Source organism: Nycticebus coucang, chromosome 6, assembly GCF_027406575.1.
Source record: "Nycticebus coucang isolate mNycCou1 chromosome 6, mNycCou1.pri, whole genome shotgun sequence".
Classification (NCBI taxonomy): Eukaryota; Metazoa; Chordata; class Mammalia; order Primates; family Lorisidae; genus Nycticebus; species Nycticebus coucang.
Window position 1 is genome coordinate 103,872,574 of NC_069785.1, and position 18,727 is coordinate 103,891,300.

At 41.3% G+C, this 18,727-nt stretch overlaps 1 long non-coding RNA gene across 3 annotated transcripts; it reads left to right on the plus strand.

The window, feature by feature from the left end:
- The first annotated feature begins 16 nt into the window (after positions 1–16).
- LOC128587428 (uncharacterized) lies at positions 17–17,757 on the plus strand. 3 transcript variants are annotated; one of them, XR_008380594.1, is made up of 4 exons: positions 17–727; positions 2,284–2,930; positions 3,013–3,114; positions 17,510–17,757. It is a non-coding gene; the product is annotated as an uncharacterized LOC128587428 (long non-coding RNA). The 3 variants fall into 3 exon arrangements; XR_008380593.1 differs by having other exon boundaries at positions 17–823; positions 2,284–3,114; XR_008380592.1 differs by having other exon boundaries at positions 2,284–3,114.
- Positions 17,758–18,727: the final 970 nt, after the last annotated feature.

Consider the following 18,727-nt stretch of genomic DNA (forward strand, 5'->3'; position numbering starts at 1 on the left):
GAGCCCCGGCACCCCGGGAGAGGCAGGCGGGAAGCCGCCCCCTCGGACCGTGCAGGTGCTCGGCCGGCCTCGGAGCTTGCCCTCTCGCTCTGGCTTGGTCCCCAGGTGTCGGGGACCCATCACCCAGGGGCGGGGTCCCCAAGCCAGGGAGACTGGCGGAGTGGGTGGGGGCGAAGCCCATTTAGATTCAGACGGAAGCGGGTCCTTAGAGACTGCCGCGAGGAACAAAGGCGCCCCAGTGCTGCCCACTTAGCATGCCAGGGCCGCGCCGCGTCGCTGGGCTCCCGGGGCCAGGGACGCTTCTGGGGCTGGGAGGGGGGCCCCGGCGCCCAGAAATTCCTAAGACCAAGGCACCCCTGAGGCCACCGCCGCACACCAGCTTCAGTGCGCCCCCATTAAGCCCTCGGGCACAGACCGCTGAGTCCAGGAAACTGTGACCGGCTTGGCTTTGAGTGAGACGCTCACCCCTGCCTGCCTTCTTGCCGTGGTGACTGTCATTTGTCTTTACCTGAGGTCGTCGCGAAAAAGCCTTATTTACACTGCCAATCCGAGCCTTTAAAACATTTTTAAATAGTTTTATCTTAGTATCCTGGAGAAGTTAGGGCGCAGAGAACTTGGGTTGTTTCACCAGACACTAGGATCCCTGTGAGAAGTCAGGGGCCTTTGGAGCGAGCCATCAACACCACAGGTGCCCTGTGAAGATTGCATGGAAGAATGCACGTCCCAGGTGAGCGCTGAGAAGAGCGAGATGCCCCCTAGGCACAGACAAGTGTGCAGAAACATCAGACTGTCTTAAATCCCTCCAAAGAAGCATTTTTTGAAGGTAGAGAAATAATGTTAGGGTGTATTTTCAAATAAGCATTATCTTTGGGGAATATTTGTCACTACTGATCTAATAGTTTATCAGTTCCACAAACGTTGAATGCCGGCTGTGTGCTGGGCACAAAACTAGGAGTTGGGCCCACGGTGGAAGGAAAGCCACAGAGAGCGACTCGGACCCAGATTCTGGTCTGGGTAGGTGGGAGGAGTGAGACAAGGAGTCTGGGCTCCAGAAGCACATAGCTGTCTGGGTGGGGCAGAACCCTGAAATGGGCATCTCCAGTGTGTAGTCACTGAGTGAATGAGGACAAAGAGAAGGGGAGTGAGCAGAAAATAAAAATTGGGCTTTAAAGACATGAGCAGGATTTGGAAAGATGGAAAGAAAAAACATTCATCTGAAAAGTAAAGCAGGTGTCCGTCCAGCCAGAAGATAGGGAGGTCCAGCTAGAGATGGGCAGGGGGAGAGCAGGGTTAACCAGGATAGCAGCTGAGACACCCCATCAAAGTAGACTCCCCGATTTCCTCCAACATCAAGCCATATGATAACGTGGCCTGGCTCCTACATACCCCAAAAGGCAACACACTCAAATACCCGTGTGTACTAGAGGAGTTTCCCCTTCCTTGCTGCACATCAAACAAGGTGAAATGCCATCTCACATGTTTCTGCTGCCTAGACTACCTTCGAGTGGGCCACCAGAAGGGTTCTGTCTCTGGTGGCCCACTTGCATACACAGCGTGCAGCACTACTGCCCTCAGCCCACGGGCTCTTTTCAGGCTCCACCTTTCCACAGCAGTTAGAAGCAAGCTGTTCCTCTTCCTGGTGTTTACACACAGCTTGGCAACCATGTCAGCAACTACATGTGGCTGATTTTGTTTGCAAATAGTAATACTCTCCTTAAAAAACCCACTGTGAACATGACTATTACATACACACACAGTTAACCATACATGTTTATTGATGAGTTTTACTTTCTTACTGTGCTTTCTGCCCATTTATCTGCATATTTCTCTCCAGACACCTTTAATACTGGATCTTACACGCCTCCTTCTTCTTGCACTTGTCCATTGCAATTTAAAACAGGTAACATGAACAACTGCTAGAGGTTGGGACACTTTCCATGGTGTGTTTGTACTCTGTCATACTGTAGTTTTAAGTAAGTAATAAATATGTTTGGATTTTTACAAAGGAAACATTTCACCTTCTACCACAATCACTGCACCTCAGAGATAGAAGGGACCTTTAATATCACCTAATTCTGCCTACAGAGCTTGCAGATGAGGACAGTGAGGCTTGAGGTAGTAGAGGAACTTTTCCGAAGTCACACAGCTCAACAGCCAGACAAGACTTGGAACTGGGTTGCCCACAATGCTGGGATTTGGTGGCTGCGAAAGGGGAGAGGGTGTGGGAAAGGATAAAGAAATGGGTGACTCACCTTCTCTCTTTTGTTTTTTACCATTAAACAGGTTAACAACTGCCCAGAAGCATTGATTGTGGATCAAACCACCACCACCACCCCCTAAGTAAACAGTCTGAAATGGAGCGGTTAGTCATTGTTGAATACAGAGTGGCTTTTACACAATACTGTGGCTGCATGCTAATTATGAGAGTTAGTAGACTGTGACCGTTAACAGAGGCTCAGAAATTCCACTCAACCTTTAAACAACCTAGAACTCCTTTAAATTCCAAAGGAAGCTGTTTGAGTTTGAAACAGAGATTTGCATTTTTTTTAAAAATTAAGATAGACCCATTTGGGCCCAAAGCACATGATTCTGGGCACAGCACCCCTTGAAATGGCCAGAGCTGTCCAGTGCTGACAAATACCAGGGTCCCAGGGCCTGCCTTGTTATTGTTGTTTGACTTGGTAGCAGAGAGCAGTCATCCCAATTCTGCCTCATTTCCCTCTGAGTTCTAACACTAGAGACAAAGCCACTGAATGGTATACAATAGTCTAAGCACTTTTATTCATCTTTTAACATCATTTTAATACGTGGGTCATTACAAAAGTTTTGAGATACACAAAAATCAGGAAATGTAAAATCCACACTGCTGGGAACAAATGAAGCCCTCCCAGCCCTCCCAGCAACACCATAAGCTGTCAACATTTGCACAGGTGAATCAGAAAGGATGCTGTTGACTGTTTCTTGAAAGTGAAATAATGGATCATAACACAGTCTGTCTGAAAACTCTTATAGCAAGAGAGCGGGAAGAGAAGCATGGCCTTCCGCAGAAGTAGCAGAGTGGTAGGGCTGAGGATGGGCTGCTGTGTATATGACCACAGGCTGCTACCTGCTCATGTGAGTCCTCCCTCCTCCATTCATTGTAACTTCTCTGTCTTTGCCAGGAGAAAGGCTTGTAATCCTCTCTTATTCTCTCCCCTTCTCTCTCATTCTGGGCAACAAGGTCCCACAGGCTCTCTGGGCAGCTCCCCCAGCCCCCACTCCCCACTTCTTCTCGGTGAGGCCTCTCCTTTACACTAAGCATCACAGACTAATGAAAAGCATAAACACCACCCTTTGAAACAGAAAGCATGGTACAGGTTTTTGTCCGGTCTACTCTATTATCCCTAAAACTTTATTAAACTTCTCTAAGTGTCATTTTCCCCATCTGTAAAATGTCACCTGAGTTAAAGTTAGTTAGTTGCGTGAGGCAATACATATGCCCTGTACATGTTAGAGAATTTAGAATGCTATCGTGATAAAGTGCAGAGGGAAGGAGAAACATGTGCAAGTCCCATCCGAGAGAGAAAGGGAGGGTAAGGTCATCATATTTTGCCTTCGTGGGCAGTGGGGAGAAGAAAGGACAGAGAGGACACAGGGGATCCAGGAGTCAGACCTAGTGCTCCGATCTCCATGTCCTGCACTCACGTCCCAGGGAAAGCACGTGGTACCAGCTGATGGAAGAGCCAGGAGGGGTTTGGGGCTGCCCCCATTTGGGAGGTAACACACAGGGATGAGGCTGCTGGGCTGGGCCTGAAAGTGTGCTCCTGGCTCTCTGTGGCCCCTGTGTGGTATGCTAGGTGTCCCACTGAATGGTATACAATAGTCTGAACACTTTTATTCATTTTTTAACTTCACTTTAATACATGGGTCATTACAAAAGGGACATGAAGTTATTGAGAACCTAAGCTACTGGGCATCAGGGTGTGAACTAAAAGGCCTGAATGAACAAAGGTCCCAAACCCTGGCCACAGAGACCAGCTCCCAGTACAAGGCCTTCTAAAGGTATTCTAGTGGATGCCAGTCAAATGACCCCGCAGCCACTCAGAGTGGACAGCAACAAGGATGTAAGGCTCCATTCTCCCCACCACTCCCGTCATGGCTGCCCAGACACCACCTGGAGGGCAGCAGGGCACAGGAGGGAAGGGCCCTCAGCATGGCTGGGCTGCTGAAAGATGCCACGCTTGTTGAAAGAGATGCACCAACCAGGGAAATTCCATTAGTTCTCTCTGCTAGTGGCATTTGGTTCAGAGAAGTATGGTATGAGGAATTTCTGATCCTGCTACGTGGATAAAAATAAATAATCCAAAGTGAAATTAATATAACAGACACAGTAAACATATCTACAGTAAGACTGTCCTATCCATAAACTCTAGGGACTCAAAACCAAGGACGTGGTGTCAGAATGTGTGCAACAGCTACTAGAAATGTAAGGAGAAGCTGACAAAAATCACAGCAATGAAGACTTTAACCAATCTTTTCCAGTTTTTGATAGCTCAAATAAACAACAACAACAAAGGCAAATGTAAAATATAGGATTTGGGATCTGTTTACTCTTGGCTGTGTACTGTAGAACCTCCCCATCTGACCATTTCTCCACCTTCATCACCTCCTTAAGTTGACCTAATTTTCATAGGCCAGACATGCTCCACATGTAGGTACTAATACAGTAGCCTGGTTTCTTACGTTGACCACCTCCATATGTCACTCAGTTTGTTGTAGTCCCCTGGGTGGTCAGCTTACAGAGGCTCTACTGTAGAGGAGTAGAGCACTTGACCTCTCTCCACTTTTCCGCTAAGCAAAAGCTCAAATCAGCTCAGCCCTGAGAGGAGGGCAGGTGGTTGACTGAGTGGGTTTGGAGACACTGATTGGACCACCATGCCACAGGCATAATCTTTCTCCTCAGCCACATCTGGCTCTTGGAAGCTGTGCTGCCCAAAGAACCCCGTGTCCTACAGCCTGAGCTTTGTTGGCTGCTGGAGCAGTAGGTACCTGTCCCGGCCCTTCTGTGGTGTTGTCTGGCTTCTTCAGCTGCTAGTGGCATCTGGATTGACCTTCTCTACCATCCAGAGCAATAATGACATATCAGTTTACATTCAAAGTTGCTGGCAGAGCATGTCCCCTGCTCAAATCTCAGCAAATCCACCTACCTGCTGTGTGAGATGCCTCCATGCCTCAGTTTCCTTCTCTATGAACTAGTGGTAATATGGGTTTTGAGAATTAAATGAGTTAGTTGCAAAATACTTAGAACCTATTTGGCATGTGATTGGTATAGGGTATTTGTTGATATTATTATCAGACAGGTCAGCTAAGTTCAACTGCCAGGAATGACACGTGGCAAATGGCAAAACAACAACAAACAAACAAAAAAAACAGTAACTGACAGTTTTGAAAATAGTACAATGATGACTCTGTATATCAAAAGCTATGCCAAAGAAAATTTTACAGCTGGGAATACTTGCTTATTAAATAGGAATGAATGAAAATAAGTGAATTTGACATTTGGCTCCAAAATCTTAGGGTCCATTAGTAATAGACATGACAGCTTTATACATGACAGCTCCCCAATTCAAATTAGTTAAATGTAACCAGTTAACTAGAAGATGCAAAGGATGCCAGGTAACCCAAAGAAGGGTTAACAACCAGAATGCAGAAGGGCAGGGATACAGCTGGAATGGAGGAAAGTTGAACCAGCACCTGAACTTCTCCAGGACTAGCCGTGCATATTTTTTCCTTCTCCTCTGTGGGTCTTTCTCCCTGCACCCACTTTCCCCCACATGGAGAAGAACAGTGCTCCTGACTAGGAGAGCTGAAACTCTCTTTGGCTCGCACAATCAGAAAGGGGTTCTATCTCTTCCTCCATTCTAGGGCGGGAATGACTCCTCAGGGAGAGGTCACAGGTACCGCTGGCTGCCATCACATGCCTACCCCTAGCCCACCCACACCCAGAGGACTATGACTATACCAGCTTGGAAGAAGAGACCAGATCACGTGGGAAGAAAGCATCTGCTAACAGAACCCTGAGGCTGTTACCCAAAGAAACATAATCCAGGGCAGCGCGTGTGGCTCAAAGGAGTAGGGCACAGGCTCCATATACTGGAGGTGGTGGGTTCAAACCCAACCCCAGCCAAAAACTGCAAAAAGAAAAAGAAACATACTCTAAAAACTGGGGATATGACTCCAGGAAAGGGACAGATAGACTGGGAGAGTGGTGTTTCCACAAGTATCTGCCACAGAGTAGGGAAAAATTGCAGTGGGGGAGGGGCCAATAAACAAAGATAAAGGCAGAAACTAATTTTCAAGCACAAAAGGAAACAACTTATAAAGTAGTCCAAGCACTGAAGCTTTGGAAAGAGTTCCATGTCTCTTGATTCCACCATTGTGCATTTTGACCTATGGACGCTGGCTCCCTATCTCCCACCAATAATTATGCTCCAGTAAAATTCAGCCACTTGTCATTTCCGACATGCACCCTCTCCCCAACCGACTTCTTATCTATCCATAAACATGTTCTCACCTCCTCTCTTCCAGACAGTATGCACATGACTTCTAGGACAGACTCCCAAATCCCTATGTTGCTCTAACACATATCTCACTGCACAGGAATTGATTTTTTTTTTCTCCACTGTTTATTTCATCAAGCTGTGAACTACTACTTTTATCTCTTTTTTCTTTCCCTAGCACCCAGCTGATAGCCTGATCCATGTAAGTACTCTAGTATTTGTGGAGTGAGTGGCTTATTAGACATCAGTGAATGCATAGCCAGTAGTTGACGTCCCTTTATCTCTCCATGACAGGGCACACAAAGCTAAGTTAGCTGGGTTTTTATTTTTAATTTCCTGCTACAATTCTGATTCATATTAAAAACTATGTCAAGAGAGAAATGGGTGAAAAGAGTATTCTGCTCAGTACCATAGTGCCCTGTTCAGCGTCACTCCTGTTTTCCTTGTCCTCAAACAAGATTTTAGTGATAACATTTACCAGTGGTCACTAAAACAACTCCTAACCTATGCACGGCACCTTCTGACTTTCATATCATTTTAATGCTGTTATTTCACTGGCTCAGGCATTTTTGATGTGGTCTTATTAGTGAAGAAATGCCACATATATGACATTATTCAGATTTTAAGAGCTAAGCACTTTCCTCTTGTATGAATCTATTTTTAGAAACTCCTCCTGACAAATGAGAACAATCTTTTCCAGCATACTATAATTCTCTGTGCACCTCAGCAAGTAATGTGAAATGTGTGCATTTGATGTTTTGTTACCTATGAAGAGGTAGTTTTTTTTTAAATGCCAAAGTGAATTAGTGGGGTTGGTTAATGATTAATCTCTCTTTTCAAGAGATAGTCAACATTCCCCTGGCATCCATACTGGTTACTCTGATACAACACAGCTCAACCAACTTCATTATCCAACCTACTGGTCTGGCACTCCTCAATCATTAGCATGCAAATTACCCCTACAAACAAAGGACAGGTGACAATGACTTCCCTTCCTGTAAGTCACACTACCAAGGGAAATGAAATTGTTTAAGATAATTTATTTGAAGAACACTAAGTCTAACTCTGAGGGATTCGATTTTGATCTTTTTCTTTTTCTTTCTTTTTTTTGAAGGTAATATAAGATGTATTATTACACTAGCCTGCGTGGGCTGCTATTCCATTTACCAGCATCCTCATCGCTTTGCCACAGGGTTTTTAAAAATTATTTATTTTTTTATTAAATCATAGCTGTGTACATCAATGAAGTCATGGGGTACAATGTGCTGGTTTTACATACCATTTGACATATTTTCATCAAACTGGTTAACATAGCCTTCACAGCATTTTCTTAGTTATTGTGTTAAAACATTTATATTCTACATTTAGTAAATTTCGCATGTACCGTAAGATGCACCGTAGGTGTGGTCCCACCAATTACCCACCCTCCACTCATCCTTCCCCCTGCCCTCCCCTCCCTCTCCCCTTTCCCTATATTCTTGGGCTATAATTGGGTTATTGGTTTCATAGTAGGGCTGAGTACATTGGATATTTTTCTTCCATTCTTGAGAAACTTTACTAAGAAGAACATGTTCCAGCTCCATCCATATAAACATGAAAGAGGCAAAGTCTCCATCTTTCATTAAAGCTGCATAATATTCCATGGTGTACATATACCACAATTTATAATGCATTCATGGGTCAAAGGGCATGTGGGCTTCTTTCATGACTTAGCAATTATAAACTGGGCTGCAGTAAACATTCTGGTACAAATTATCTTTGTTGTAATGTGATTTTTGGTCTTCTGGATATATACCTAATAGAGGAATTGTAGGATTGAATGGCAGATCTATTTTTAGATCCCTAAGTGTTCTCCAAACATCTTTCCAAAAGGAACGTATTAGTTTCCATTCCACACTTCTATATCAGCAGTGTAGAAGTGCTCCCTTTTCTCCACATCCACACCAACATCTCTGGTTTTGGGATTTTGGAATGTGGGCTAATCCTACTGGAGTTAGATAATATCTCAAAGTAGTTTTGATTTGCATTTCTCTGATGATTAAGGATGATGAGCATTTTTTCACGTGTCTATAGGCCAAGTGCCTATCTTCTTCAGAGAAGTTTCTCTTCAAGTCCCTTGCCCAGCCTGAGATGGGATCACTTGTTCTTTTCTTGCTAATATGTTTGAGTTCTCTGTGGATTCTGGTTATTAAACCTTTGTCGGAGATATAACCTGCAAATATTTTCCCCTATCCTGAGGGCTGTCTGCTTGCTTTACTTACTGTGTTCTTGGCTGTGCAGAAGCTTTTTAGTTTGATCAGGTCCCAGTAATGTACTTTTGGTGTTGCTTCAATAGCCCAGAGGGTCCTCCCGATAGAATATTCACCCAGGCTGATTTCTTCAAGAGTTGTTCCCTGCACTTTCTTCTAGTATTTTTACAGTTTCATGTCTTAAGTTTAAATCTTTAATTCAGTTAGAGTCTATCTTAGTTAATGGTGAAAGGTGTGGGTCCAGTTTCAGTCTTCTACAGGTCGCCAGCCAGTTCACCCAGCACCATTTGATAAATAGGGAATCTTTTCCCCATTGAATGTTTTTAATGGGCTTGTCAAAGATCAAATAACAGTAAGTAGCTGGGTTAATCTCTTGGTTCTCTATTCTGTTGCATACATCTCCCTCTCTGTTTTTGTGCCAGTACCATGCTGTTTTGATCACTGTTAATTTATAGTATAGTCTGAGTTCTGGTAGCATGATTCCTCCTGCTTTGTTTTTATTTCTGAGTAATGTATTGGCTATTTGAGTTTTTTTTATTTCATACAAAACAAAGTATTATTTTTTTAAGATCTTTAAAGTATGACAGTGGAGCTTTAATAGGGATTGTGTTAAAATTGTATATTGCTTTGGGTAGTATGGACATTTTAACAATGTTGATTCTTCCCATGGTATGTTTTTCCATTTGTTAACATCTTCAGTTATTTCTTTTCTTAGAGTTTTATAATTCTCTTTATAGAGATCTTTCATGTCCTTTGTTAGGTAAACTCCAAAATATTTCATCTTCTTTGGCACTACTGTGAACGGAATAGAGACCTTTACTGTTTTTTCAGCTTAACTATCGTTGGTGTATATAAAAACTACAGATTTATGAGTGTTGATTTTGTAACCTGAGATGCTGCTGTATTCCTTGATCACTTCTAAGAATTTTGTAGTAAAATCTCTGGTGTTTTCCAGATATGCCATCATATCATCTGGGAAGAGTGAAAGTTTGATCTCCTCTGACCCTATGTGGCTACCTTGACCACATTTTCTTACCTAATTGTGATGGCTAAGACTTCCATTACAATGTTAAAAAGCAGTGGAGATAATGGGAAACCTTGCCTGGTTCCTGATCTGAGTGGAAATGATTTCAATTTAACTCTATTCAAGATGATATTGGCTGTGGGTTGGCTGTAGATGGCCCCTATCAGTTTAAGAAATGTCCCTTCTGTATCTATTTTCTTAAATGTTCTGATCACGAAAGGATGCTGAATATTACCAAAAGCTTTTTCTGCATCAACTGAGAGAGTCATATGTCTTGTTTTTTAATTTGTTTATGTGCTGAATTATATTTATATATTTACATATATTGAACCAGACTGAGACCCTGGGATAAAACCCACTTGGTCATGGTATACAGTTTGTTTGATGTGTTGTTGGATTCTGTTTGCTAGGATCTTGTTGAATATTTTTGCATCAATATTCATTGGTGATACTTGTCTATAATTTTCTTTTCTTGTTGGGTCTTTTCCTAGTTTGAGGATCAAGGTGACATTTGCTTCATAGAATGTGTTGGGTAGTATTCCTTCTTTTTCTATATTTTGGAAAAGGTTGAGTAATAAAGGTACTAGTTCCTCTTTAAAGGTTTGACAGAATTCTGATGTGAAGCCATTGGTCCCGGGCTTTTCTTTTTAGGGAGATTTTTGAACCGTTGATGCTATTTCAGAACTTGATATAGGCCTGTTCAACATTTCCACTTCATTCTGGTTAAGTCTAAAAAGGTGACGTGCTTCCAAGTATTGGTCTATTTCCTTCAGATTTTTGTATTTCTGAGAATACAGTTTCTTGTAATATTCATTAAGGATTTTTTGAATTTCTGAGGAGTCTGTTGTTATTTCATCTTTGTCATTACTGATTGATGAAATTAGAGATTTTACTCTTTTTTTCCTGGTTAGGTTAGCCAAAGGTTTATCTAGTTTATTGACCTTTTCAAAAAACCAAGTTTTTGATTTATTGATCTATTGTATAATTCTTTTGCTTTTAATTTCATTTAATTTTGTTCTAATTTTGGTTATTTCTTTTTTCTGCTGGGTTTGGGATTGGAATGTTCTTCCTTTTCCAGTTGTTTGAGATGTCCCAATAAGTTGTTAACTTCCTCTCTTTCCCTTCTCTTGAGGAAGGCTTGCAGTGCTATAAATTTCCCTCTTAGGACTGCCTTTGTGGTATCCCAGAGGTTCTGATAATTTGTGTCTTTATTATCATTTTGTTCCAAAAATTTGTTAATTTCCTTCTTAATCTTCTCTATGCCCCAACTATTCTTCAGCGTAAGGTTATTTAGTTTCCATGTTTTTGTATGAGTATGCAGATTCCTGTTGTTATTGAGTTCAACTTTTATTCCATGATGGTCCGAGAAAATGCAAGGAATAATTTATATTCTTTTAAATTTACTAAGTTAGACCTGTGACCTAAGATGTGATCAATTTTGGAGGATGTTCCATGGGCTGATGAGAAGAATGTGTATTCAGTTTTTTTAGGATGAAATGTTCTGTAGATGTCTGTTAAATCCAATTGTTAAATGGTTAAGTCTAAAATTTGTTTCCTTAGCTTCTTTTTGGAGGATCTATCAAACACTGCCAAAGGAGTGTTAAAATCTCTGACTATTATAGAGCTGGAGGAAATCAAGTTGCTCATGTCTGTTACAGTTTCTCTTATAAAATGAGGTGAATTCTGGTTGGGTGCATAAATGTTAATAATTGAAATATCATCATGTTGGGTGTTACCCTTAACAAATATGAAGTGACCATCCTTATATTTCCTTACCTTTGTTGGTTTAAATCCTATTGTATCTGTGAATAAAATTGCAACACCTGCTTTTTTCTGCTTTCCATTTGCCTGAAATATAGATGCCTATCCCTTCACCCTGAGTCTATATTTATCTTTTAAGGTAAGATGAGATTCTTGTATGCAGCCGATATCTGGCCTGAGTTTTTGCATCCAGTCAGCCAACCTGTGCCTCTTTAGAGGACAATTTAAGCCATTCACATTAATTGAGAATATTGATTAGCCTGGTAGAATTTTGGGTAACAAGTTTTTTGAAAGTCCAGTGGACATTTTTAATCCTTCCACCATTGTGGAAGTTGGAATTTGATCAAAAGTTTCTGAGTGAGTTTACTTTTGTGGTGGAGGATTGCACATCGTTATGGAGGATAGGTCTGAGAATTTCCTGGAGAGCTGGTTTAGTTATGGCAAATTTCTTCAACATGTGAATGTCATTAAAGTATTTAATTTTTCCATCATAAATGAAACTCAGTTTCGCTGGATACAGGATCCTGGGTTGAGAGTTGTTTTGTTTTAGGAGATTGAAAGTCGATGACTACACTCTTCTAGATTGAAAGTTTTCAGCAGAGAGATATGCAGTCATTCTAATATTCTTCCCCTTGTAGGTTATGGTTTTCTTACATCTGGATGCTTGCAGAATTTTCTCCTTCATTTTAACTTTGGCAAAGTTAATTATAATGTGTTTAGGATATGTTTTTTTCAGGTTGAGTCATGCTGGAGTTCTGAAACTGTCTGCTATCTGAATTTCAGAATCTCTTGGCATGTCTGGGAAGTTCTCCTTCATTATCTCATGAAGTATGGCATCTGTGCCTTTCAAAGCCCCCTCACCTCCTTCAGGAATTCCCATAAGGCGACTATTAGTTTTCCTTGAATTATCACAGAGCTCTCTGAGAGAATGATCCATTTTTGCTCTCCACTTCTCTTCCTCTTTGAGCATTTGGGAGCGTTCAAAAGCTTTGTCTTCAATGTCAGAAATCCTTTCTTCTACCTGCTCCATTCTGTTACTGAGGGATTCTATTATATTTCTCAGATCTTTGAAGGTTGCAAGTTCTTGTCTCAATGTGTCAAAATCTTTGATGACACATTGAATTCATTGAATTCAATGACATCTTTGATGACATCTTTGAATTCATTGAATTCTTGAGACAACGTTTGAAATGCTCCTTGAATTTCTAATTCCAATTTTACATCATTCTATTAATCTTATTTGCAATCTAAATTCTGAATTCGATTTCTGACATCTCAACCATCAGTTTATGAATGGCATCAGAAGTGTTGTGTCCGCCATTTCATTTCTTGGGGGAGTTGATATACTCTGGTTATTCATGTTACCAGAGTTTTTCAGCTGATTCCTCCCCGTGATTATTTTAAACCATTTGGCTAGATGAGCAGATAAGATGAAGTTGGATTGGGGGCTCCTGGAGTAGTGATTAATCAGCTCTTTGCCCAAGAGCTGGGACTGGTGTCTGTACCTTTTCCCCTAGCACTTTGCAAAGGACCCATACACACTGCATCCTTGAGAAAAAGAGAGGGCTCAGGAGAAAACAGAAGTTTGGAATTTGATTCCTGCCTGATGTCTATTTCCCCAAATATTTGTGTATTAATCATATTCATCTCACATTCAAATAGGAAAATCATTGACAATTCCAATGTTCCTTGTGAAAACCACTCTGATTTTGTCCCTGTACAGTCCCTTGGCACTTAATGGTTTTACATAACTTGTAAGAATTGGGCCAAATAGAGAGCCACTCGTAAGACATTAGCATCCATGATGATTATGGCATAAAATGTCTCTGAAACCGTCACTTTTTTTTTTTTTCTGGGGCTCAGTCCATTCCTCATTAGGAGTTTCCCCAATCACCCTAATCATGTTGCTGATTTCTGATGGTTTCTGATGCTGCTGCTGACACTCTGAGGGTAGCAACAAGAAACTGAAGTCAAGATACTGGAAAGCAACACAAAACAGATAAAATTGTTTAAGGCAGAAGTTGATGTAAAAGATCTTTCTTAGGTCAAAAGAAAGAACCCCCCGCCCCCGCCCCCCACAAAAACAGAGCTAGAAAATCTAAGCAGACACTAAGTGGAACATGTATTAAAAAAAAAAAATAGCCTGTGCCCAGTTGCTCATACTGTAATCCACTTTGGGAGGCCAAGGTGGGTAGATTGCCTGAGCTTACAGTTTGGAGACCAGCCTGAACAAGAGCAAGACCCAGTCTCTAAAAATAGCTGGGCGTTGTGGTGGAAGCCTACTCCCAGCTACTTGGGAGGCTGAGACCAGAGAATCAATTGAGTCCAGGAGTTTGAAGTTGCTGTGAACTGTGATATCACAGTACTCTACTGAGGGCAATAAAGTGAGACTTTGTCTCAAAAAAATAAATAAAAAATAAATTAAAAAATACTTGTTATAACAATTAAAACAACAAAAAACAGACTTGGTGCCTGTAGCTCATTGGTTAGGGCGCTGACCACATACACTGAGGCTGGCAGGTTTGAACCCAGCTGGGCCTGCTAAACAATGACAATTTCAATAATAACAACAACAAAATAGCGGGGCATTGTGGCAGACACCTGTAGTCCCAGCTACTTGGGGAATCTCTCTCGTAAAACCAAGAGAATCACTTGAGCCCAAGAGTTTAAGGTTGCTGTGAGATGTGATGCCACAGCAATCTACCGAGGGCAACAAAGTGACACTCTATCCCCCAAAAAACAACAACAAAAAACAAACAGCAACCAAACAAAGGTACTCAGAACTCCTTTGTCAACAGAAAGGAGTGGTCTCTGAGGAGATTTATCAGGGAATGTGCAAAGAAGAAAGTGTGTCCAGGACTCACGGGATCCCTGATCATGTGGCCATTTCTCCCCCTTGGGGAACATTAAGCTGTTGTGACTCAGTAAATTGGCCACAAGGTCATCTTTCTAACTTCTCATCACTCCACTTCCAGTCTGTGCTCCACACATGTGCGCGCACGCACACACACACACACACACAGCCCACCTTGCCCCAGCAGCTTCCAGAGTATAATGAGGCTTCCTAAGGAGACTTGTTCCCTAAAGGTAGTGAAATGATCAGCCTCAAGCTTGGCAGGTGTACTTGCCATTGATGTTCCCTATTAAAAATAAACTGGCGTTTGGTCAGTTTGGTCTGTGCCTCAAGACCTAATGAACTCTGCTTGAGCTAAGAAAATAAAAAAAAAGAACAAAGTCCCAGATTAAGGGGAGCATTCATGTCCCAAGGTGATGCTGAGCAGCCTCCCCAGAGAGCATCTTTATTTCACTGATTTCTTGTTTTAATACAACCTATAAATAACTACATCACATTTATATTTGTGTGATTAGTTAGGTCTACATATATCTATACATATATTATATCTATATCTTTAAAATGACTAAAAGATGGCAAAATCATTTTATATATATTTCAAATTATTTTATATATATTTCAAATTATATATATTATAAACCATTTAATGTAATTATTTGATGTAGTTATTATTATTTTCATTTTACAGATCTGGCAACTGATATTCAGAGAGGTTAAGTGATTTGCCTATGGTCACACAGCTGATAAGTGACATAGCTAACTATGTGAGCCCATATGAATCTGACTCCAAAATTCTCCCTCACTTAATCTCAAAGTGTTAATTTATGCAAACTATAGCCCACCCCACTGATAATGGTATCCCCCTTTAACACTGAAACTTGAAATATAACTTCCTTTGTTGACTTAGTTAAGTAAGTTGGAATGACATTGAGCAGGCTCCCCATCAATGGAAAAAACAAGCAAACAACAGAGTAACCAGTTATCAGGAAGTTGATCAGAACATATAGAGTAAGATACACTTTCAAGCTTTGCAGGACTTAAGTAAATAAATGGGATCAGGGGAATTAGGGGGATTCAATAACTTGCCTGCAAATCAAACAGCTAGTAAATGACATGGTCAAGATTCAAAATATTCAGTCTCTGCATATACAGACAGAGGGCATGTGCTGGCATGCTGTCCACTCTGAGAACTAACTGGTCATGGTGGTCTCATTGCTAATGGACCGAACGAACCTCCTGATAACTATGGGATGAGGTGGAACTGGTGCAAGAATAAGGTGGGAGGAGGATGAGTAAGCTTTCTATAATTAATAACACTATTAGCACCGACACTAGTTTTTGTAAAGGAAAATAAGAGGAATACCCATGAACTAATAAATTGCTAAGAAATAAGGCAAATTCCTAACAATAGGAAGGCAACTCAGCCGCCAGAAACAGCTGCCTGATGGGATCTTGGTGTCCCCAGAATGCAGCAGTCTTTGCATTCTGCCAGTGCAGGGAGAATTTGTGAGAAACAATGCTGAGTTTTTAAGCAGAAAGAAGGAAGCAAACACTGGGGCTATACTTCTGAGTGAGCAGAACAATGGTGACAAAGTCAGGAAGGGAATTCAGAATGCGGCTGTTGGTCCAGAAGGAGTTTAATACTCTTTATGTACTTTTGATTTCTTTTGAAGTGGCTTATTTTCTCAATTAGTCATATTTCTTTTAATTTTGAGATATTAGGCTTACAATAGAGTTGTAAAAATAGTAGAAAGAACTATCATAAGTCTTTCACCTCAACTTTTACCTTTTAGCACATTTTCTTTTCTTTTCTTTCTTTCTTTCTTTCTTCTTTTTTTTTTTTTTGGTTGCAGTTTTTGGCTGGGGCTGGGCTTGAACCCAACACCTCTGGTATATGGGGCCGGCACCCTACTCCTTGAGCCACAGGTGTCACCCAAGCACATTTTCTTTATTATCCCTCTCTATATACTATGTAGATTCATATTATTTTTTCTGAGCCATTTGAGAGTAATTTGGCACAATTAGTATTCTGCTAAATACTTGTGTGTATTTCCTAAGAATAAGGACTCTTTCTGATATAACCACGTTGTAATTAATCAAGAAATATTCCTGATTTAATTATCTAAGCTACAAACCTTACCCATTTTCCCCCAATTATCCAAAAATTGTTCTTCCTGGAAAAAAGAATTCTCATTCAGGGTTCAGTCAAGGATCACGTGTGGCATTTAGTGGTCATGACTCTGTACAGCTCTTTAGTCTGCTGTAATCTAGGAATGTTTCTACATAGTTTTTAAAATAGACATGACTTTTACAGTAGTTTTATGTTCAAGTGAAACTAGCAAGAAGTGCAGCATTCCCAGATACGCACCTCACCCCACCAGGCTGAGCAGGCATTTGTTACAATCAGTGGACCTGCACGGACAGACACATGGCTGCTGCCCCAAGTCCACACCTTACGCTAGGGCCCACCCTTGGTGCTGTGCATTCTGTGAGTTCAGACAAGTGTATAACAAGCTGTACCCACCAGTATAGTATTCTAAGAACAGTCAGCCCTAAACATCCCCTGTTCTCTGCCTCTTCATCCTTCCCTGCTCCCCGTCCCTGGTCACCACTCTCTCCATAGTTCTGTCTTTCCCGGAATGTCACATAGTTGGAAGCATGTAGCATTTAGACTTTTAAAATCTGCTTTTTTCCCCCACTTTGTAACTTGCATTTAATTTTCCTCCGGGCCTTTAAATGCATTTTTCTCCTAGTGTTGTTGTGAGAAATATCCTGGAATGGCACTTGGTTAGCATTCAGTGAATGACAGCTACCAGCAGCGCTGGTGTAACATTTGGGGTTGGTTCTATATGTGTAAATCATCGAATAATTAAGGCAATTGTACCTTCAGTTACGATGCATTTTGGAAATGTGTGTATTTGGTCTCAGATACTACGGCAGCACTTTATGAATTCTAGGATGCACATCCTTAAAATCAGGCATTTGCTTACAGCATGGGGGTTTCACGGTCATTGTCACATCAGCGTGTTTTTCCCTGTGCACACACAATATGGACTAAAAACCTTTTGATGACCCTTTCTAGTAAGATCCAGGAAGTTCAGCATGGAGACTTGCGGGACACCCTGGAGACAGCAACCAGACACCTGGGAGAAATTGTGTGCCCCACACTCTTGCTGGTCCAGAGTTTGACACTATAAGGAAAAACACGGATATTGACAAAGAAATTCAGAACAACTCTGAGCATAACCAGTTTCCGGAAAAGCTGAACTCATGTGGGCCTGAGACTGTTACGTGATACAAATCCATGTTGAATCAAATCCAGAAGAGCTCTTTCTGTAACAAGAAATGAAAAACTTAAATATTACCAAAGTCTCATGCATAGTTAATTTGCACATTGAAACAATTAACTCTTTCTGTTGCTGTAAGAAATATTCATTATCTCAGAGAAGCCCTCGGCCCCAGGCCTTTTTCTAGAGTTTCAGGATGAAAATAGGAAGCAGTACAAACAAGCAGAGTAATGAAAATGTCCATATAAATTTAGCCAGAAAAAAAGTAGAACAAGATAAATTCTTGTTAAATGTGGCCTTAGGTGAAATATATAAGCAGAATAATCTCAGCTTCTGCTCCCTGCAGTGTCCTCCAAAACACTCCAGCCCACGGAAAAGCACGCTCACTGTTGTTTCAGCGCTAATGCCAAAAGCAAGCAGGCTACCCAGTGTGAATGCTTTTTTATTTGCTTTTTGTGCCTCATTAATATGTTCAATTGTCCAGATTAAATTGTATTTAATTCAGCTCAAAGCAAAAGATAGCAGTTCCTGCTCTCACAGGGCATCTGCCTGCTTGTTCCAGACCACATCCAAGGAAGGCAGAGCTCCCCTTAGCGTGTCCTTGTTTTGCTGGAAGCAGAATGTACAGAGAAGGACACCAAACCTAATTAGCACTTGAACATAATCACATCGAGTGCAGATGCAGAACTTGACGATGGGACATTGGGTAAATCAGCACAAATGGGCTCAGCCCTGTGCTTTATAATTAGGAAAAAAAGAAAAAAGAAAGAAAAAAAGACAGAAAAGCACAGTCTGGATGCTGCCTGATGCGTTCACTATGGTTGTTTCTAATTTATAACACTGGGATTGTGGACACCAGACTGATCACATATATCCTCATATTTAAATGAGGCAAAAGATCAAGCACACAGATTTTTTTCCACGTAGGGGCTTCTTTTTGACCTTCTGTACTAAATATAGGTGTTCTTTTGCTTTCAAAAGCGTCAGATATTGCTATAATGCTACTGTGGCAA